Source organism: Belonocnema kinseyi, chromosome 4 (genome assembly GCF_010883055.1).
Source record: "Belonocnema kinseyi isolate 2016_QV_RU_SX_M_011 chromosome 4, B_treatae_v1, whole genome shotgun sequence".
NCBI lineage: Eukaryota > Metazoa > Arthropoda > Insecta > Hymenoptera > Cynipidae > Belonocnema > Belonocnema kinseyi.
The window spans coordinates 96,009,025-96,015,819 of NC_046660.1; positions in this window are offsets into that span (position 1 = coordinate 96,009,025).

The window sequence follows — 6,795 nt, forward strand, 5'->3', positions numbered from 1 at the left end:
ACTCAAAATTACCCCAAAACGATTTTAAGTTCCAAAATCTATTTCCTTAAAAAATTAGAATTTTTCACAGTTGGAATTTTAATTTTGTTGCGGATTTCGAGAGCCCTAAAAAGCCCAAAATTCTGGTGAAATTGAATTCTTATTATTTTCTAAATGAATGAAGTGGAGGTACTAGGTTCCTGTCAGCCAGCATCTCTAAAAGAAAATGGACTTTTTGAAAAAAATAAAGAAGCCCAAAAATTTTAATTGGTGTCCAAAAAAAGCCCAAAATAGCCTAAAATTTTGAGCTATGAAAAATCCCTAAATTATATTGTGGAGGAGCTAACTTAATCGACTTTTTCTTCGGCACGAACTAATATCGTGCATTTGAAGCAAAATAAAATAAAAAACAGTGCATGCAGCTCAATAAACGAATTTCATTATTTCACAGTAAAATTGAAGACGACTTTCTTATGGATGCATTGGATGACAATGATCTGCCGATGAATGAAGATTTTGAAATGGGAATTACTGTGAAACATTTTTGTGATTACATCGGTACCAAACTCGTTAAAGACTTTTTGCAACTTTCGGAAATGAGATACTTCGGTCCATCGCCTTCTATAGAACATATGTAGATAGAAAACTAATGTATCTCCGAACAAGCAGTTTCATATAAAAAGCTAGTAAAAAACGATTGTTTATACATGTCGGCAATGAAAGGTATCAAACGATCTGTCAACAGATTTGCTCAGTTATTTGATGGTTCTTGTGTACACTTTTACGCGGTCATGCAACCTGGCCGTTAGTAGACTCGCTTCGCTCTAGTGCATTTTTTTGAGTTCTTGTGCTAAATATATGTATATTGAATGGATCATTTGGAGCAGCCAATTCACCTGTTGTTTTACAAGGAAGTAAAAAGAAAGTGCTTTTGCTAGTACACGAGAACTTATCTAGAAAAGCAGGATTAAAAAGCAACCCATCATAATCAGAACGAAATCATAATCACCTAATCCAGAAAGAAAACAAGCCTCACCTACACGTAAAATAAAATTACTATAAGCGTGTACTAAATATAGTATACGCGTATCCCAAATTTCGTAAATGCGTATACTAAATTTCGAATACATGTATCTGACTTTAGTATATGCGTATACTAAATTTCATATACGTGTATATTAAATTCAATGCATATACTAAATCTAATGTACGCTGATATACTAAATTTAATTTCGTGTTGCGCATTCTTGCTTCCATTACATGTATACTAAATCTAGCGCAGATTTTTCTAACAGTGTACAGCTGATTAATCTTATGGTCGATTCGGATACTTAAAAATAACATGTAATTGTTAAGAAAGTGAATACTATATATTGATATATTAACAATTATAGTATGGTATAAAAAATCATAAGAATAGATAATAAGAAGACTTGTGTACTTTTCAGTGAAATTATACGAGCCTGTGTGCACATTTAACGACGGTTTTGGAAAACGGTACTGGAAACGAGGTCTGAAACGACGTCGGTTCCGATCCCAAAATCCGATTTTATTTCCGATGTTGTGTCCGGCATCGTTACCGATGTAGATTCCGGTGTCAATTCCGGCGACGTTTATGATTCCGTTTCCGATGTTTTTTCCGATGTCAGATTTTCCAATAGGGTATGAGATTCCATAATCAACATATCTTCGCTTTCATGAAGCGATAAGGGTGATTACAATTCGTTGCAACTAGAATATTTTGATGAATAGGATAGGTGTATATGAAGGACTTATGTATAGATCTTTTCGACTCTGAAATACTCGTAGTAAAGCCACCATCGCAACGAAGGTCACAATGAGATTGTGTGGCAGCCCTTCGCGTTCACCAAGTTTTATCGGTTCTCCAAGTCAGATCTGCAGCCGGAAATTATATTGCAATGGCACGTTATAGTGCATATGAGGCACAGCTCTCAAGTGATAGTAGTGCATGGGTTTATGGGACGTGCGGATTATCATGACAGTTCAGATATAAGGCATCTCAAAATAAGAGACAACAAGAGATAAAGGTGTATCACTCAATAGATCTATGCAATGGTAGTCCTAGGAACAACTCCCAAAGGTATATCCTTCAGTGCAGGTTTGATAAGGGCATCTCCCCTAGCGCTGTTCTGATATTGATTCGTAATACCATTCTATTGTATTGTATTCTGTTTTTTAGTCGCTACATTGTGGAAAGGATTTCTCACATCATTACTTTCCATCTTTTCATTTTCTCTTTCATGTATACGCTATTCACTATAGGGAACCTTTCCTATATTTATCAACTTGGACGTCTTCAATTTTCTCTTCTTGTGATTAGATCTCCTTTTTTCCTACTTTCTGTAGAACTTCCCAAATTTTATATAATCATGCTTCAGATTTCATTTTTTATCTGCTCACTTATCCCTTCTATCTTTTTCCTTTTTTGAATACTTCTTTTTTCTATATCATAGAAAAAACTGGAGGTTCACTAAAATTGCGGATCAAATAAAAGTTGGTATCATTTAGAACTTGAGCTCCAATAGATACCTGTAGAGAGCCAAAAGGGGTCGTTTAGAGCGCTATTAAAAATAACATGAAGACGCATTCACAAACCAAACGCTTGCAAAGTAGGGCTGGTAAATTAGGAATCGACTTACAGTTATCAACCGATGACTTGAGAGGAAAAGTTTCTTGCATATGAATATGCTTTTATGTTCACAACTTTGTTACATAACCTGTAAATGATATTTATCAAGTCATTATATCTATTTTAATTGCGATATTATTTTGTTATTTAATAATCTTCATTAAGAAATGTCCATCAGAATTCGATTACAGGTGTGCTTTAAGGTAAATATTGTGTTCTTAAATAAACATAATATCCAAGTGGTCAAAGCGAAAAATAGGTTCTTTAGAAATAGGGTCAATTACAATTGAGATCCTTTAGAACCCCAAGTGTGGTATCATTTAGAGCTCATTTATCGTTTTGGGTTCCTTTTCAGCAGGTGGGGTTCATTTTTGTTGCAGCTCCTTTGGAACCAAAAATGTGATCCAATGGAAACCTTAGTTTTTTCTGTGATCCATTGATATATGTTCTTCAGATTCCTTATAATTCTTCGCCTCATTAGCATTTATATACACTTTTCTTTACCTCCTCTCTTAATCCTGTTTCAGTTACATATTTACTGAAAAATTATGCCTTAGTGTATATCTTATTTCTACTTGTTTCTTGTTTCTACTTTTTTTCTTATTTCTTATTTCTACTATTCTTGTTTCTGCATTTGGTTTTCTTTAATTAACCCCTTATCTAACCTTGGAAACAATTCTATCCAACTTTCACCTTCTCTATTTCTTCGAATCGGTTAACAAATTTTCACTTTTCCTCCTCTGACTTTATATTTCTCTCAGCTTCAAATTCTTTATTTCTTCTCTGCCTCATTCTCTGTCTTATCTCTTCCTGGTTCTTCACACTTTTTGTTTTCTTTATTTGCATTTACTTCTACTTTTTCCTAAACGTTCCTCTACATCCTTCTCCCTTTTCCACATTACTACTTTTCTTTCATTTAACCCTTTTCTAACTTTTAAACAAGTCCCGCCAGCTTTCATCTTTTATCTACTAAGTTATACTTTTCACTTTTTCCCTAAAGTGAAAAATTGCCATATCCCCCTTCTGACCTTATATTCGTAAATTTTTTCAATAAATCTTACTTTTCCACCTTATTACCGTGTACACACTTTCTTTATTATTTACATTAGCCTTTTCTTTATTTCCTTTCCACTGCAAAATAATGCCTTTAACTATCTGATTCTCACCATTTTCTTTAAACTTCTCTAGTTTTTCTATTTGGATTTTTATATTCGTCAATTTTACTTTATCTTATTCATGTCTCTCTACCTTATCATGTCTAATCTGCGTTTATTGCGTTCTATTATAAACTTTGCGAGAATCCTCTTTACCTTTCGTCTATTATCTTCTCGTTTAACCCGTTTTCTTTTTTTTTAATCTGGCGAAACTTTGCTAACTATTTCTATAATATTTCTTATATCTTTTCCCCTTTCTTCACTTTTCTTTCTCTTTTGTATTGAATTAGATTCGACTACAGCAGTCATCGAAAAAAATAATACAGAAGTTTATTATTATCGAATAGAATTTTCAATCGTTTTTCCCTCAAGAAGTTAATTTCATTCGTTTCCTTTTTTTCCTCTCTAAATGCTACCGTTGCCTTCTATATTTAAAATACCAAGCACTTCTACATTGATTAAATGAAGTGCATCTGTCTATCCTGTTGTTGATTCGTAATAATATATGCATGCGAATCGGTTGGTATTTCTAGGCTCAGGCGTGTTTCATATTTCCAAACGTCTATGTGCTGAGAAGAAAAAGAAGGAGATCCTCACAGGTAAAGGAAAAAAAACGGGATCGAGGAAGAGAACGAAGGCGTAATAGTTGGGGTTAAGGGGTAGAAGAAAGTAAGGTTGTATCGGTTTTCAAAGGTAGCTTAGTCAGGGAGGTATGTTATCTTCGAATACATTATCTGCTCGGAGCGAAGGCATGATGTGCATTTGTGCACGCGACTATGACTAGTCAGCCCACACACTTCTCAATTCTCTGTATTTACTCTTCGAATCAACGGATTACGGAAGCTGCAGTAGTAGCATCAACCGAGAATTCCCTCCTTGCATCCGCTCTGTTAACTGGTGAAATTGATAGATTCCAACTTCGTATTTGCCCCAGCAGCCATTTCCATATACAAGTAGGAGATATTTCCGTCTAGCCTCCAGCAGCTATTCCATTCTGCAACCTTGGTGGGTGCACGCCAGGCGCGACAAGTCGAAACCCCCCCAGGAAACGAGGTACTTGGGTACTTGGGTAGCTTTGATGGGTTAGTACTGGTTCGCCTTGAAACTTGAAATCCGAAATTCACACTTTAATCGGATGGTTCGCCTATTCATGAGGTAAGAAGCTTTCATCAATGCTCTCCCAGTGTCGATTGTATACAGTGCAGTGTGGTGATTGATCTGATTCATCCTCTTTCGTTGGTGGTAGGCTTTTGGTTGCCCACAATTCGATACTTACGCCTGTCGGTAATGAAGTTGTCCTCATCAGAGTTTGCACGAATATATTATTATCAATGGTTTCATTAGTTTCGATTTGATGACCTGAACCATTAGTTCTGAAATATATAGAGAAGCAGATATTGTCCAACATTTTTGATCAAAGAACTTTTCAACTAATTTCTGTTCCTCCCAGACAGAAAAGAAGGTTTCAAAGTTGTGATCAAGGTCTAAATTTACTGGCATATCTTTGCTCAGAAGCATTTGCAATGTACAAGTGATTTGGTCAAAAATATTTGAGCTATCATGCTTTCAAAATAACACCAGTTCCAAGTGTAGAATTAAAGGACAATTTAAAGTTAAATGGACGAAATGAAAATTTTTGTATATATCATTCAATTTGGAAATCTTTTCAGCTAAAAATAAATTCATAATAATGGTTTAGACTTATGGAAAGTTGAATTTGCAGAAAACTCGAGATTACAAAACATTTACATTTTAAAGTTGTTAATTAAAAGCATTATTTAAATATTCATAGAAGTTTAGATTTTTTATAAAAAAGGTCAAATGCAGCTTGTTGGCAATAATTACAAAGTGTAAATTAGATCTTTTTTTTGTGAAATTTATGACCGAACATTACGCGTAGAAGCAATCCCTGTTGTTGGTTACCGCCTGCGTACGTAACGCGATGGTGAACTGTAAACCGAAGAGTAATTTTCTTGTTGGCTATAGTACATGTTGCTTTATAGCGACTATAAAATTTGGATTACGAAAACCTTGAATTTAAAAGAAGGTGGATATCGCTCACACTTGAATGTATCTACTAGATGCCAACGTCGTTTCAAATCCAATATGCATTGATGTGAAGTTTTATTATAGCGAAGTAGCTTCTGGAAAAAGTTCTCTAGCAGTAGAAGCATTAACGTTTGCAATTTTACGTAGCGAAGGTGCTTTTACAGAATCTAATTACTGGTCTTTATAGAGAAAGATATACTTGCCACTTTCGAACTTTTTTTGCGTACGTATTACACTGTTACACTAATGCGTATAAGGTAAAATCAACAACCTGTGGATATTTGGCCATCTGCTTTGCAGCACGAGCTGAAGACGCTAGTGATACTAAATGACAGCAAGGTATACCACGTGAAGGTCCAATAGAGGATGTTTCAGGACTACATCTATCCTAAAGCTTCGTGCAATATTCTTGCGTTTAATAGCAATGTAAATACTATGGCTAAAAGCAACTACCACACACCTTCCTAATTCTCCAAGAAGTTTTTGACTAAGAATAGTATAAGTACTTCGTATATGTAATCTGCTTAAAGAGAAAATTTAGCAAGAGGTGATATTAGTGAATTAATATTTTTTAGAAACAAATGAATCATAAAAGCTTGAGAAAAATTGTAAAAGATATATGAAAATCATTTAACGTACTAGAAGTCACGCACTACAATGTTTTGATTAAGTAAAAAACGTACAAGATATTTTATTACTTATTTAATGTTTGCGAAAAATACATCGACTTAAGTTTGTGTCGTTTATGTATTGAGTTCATCTTCAAGACGGCGATGTTTGGCTGCGTCTCAAAACCGTGACAAGACATCAGATGATTGATCATTTTTACGGTCTAAGATGGGTGTGTTTGAAGTCGGTGTAAACTTGTCTCAAGGCGAACCTTTTTAGACTTAGAAATGAGACAGGTAACAGCTGCGATGGATTAAATTTCATAAATGGAACATTTCTAAGCATTAAATTAGT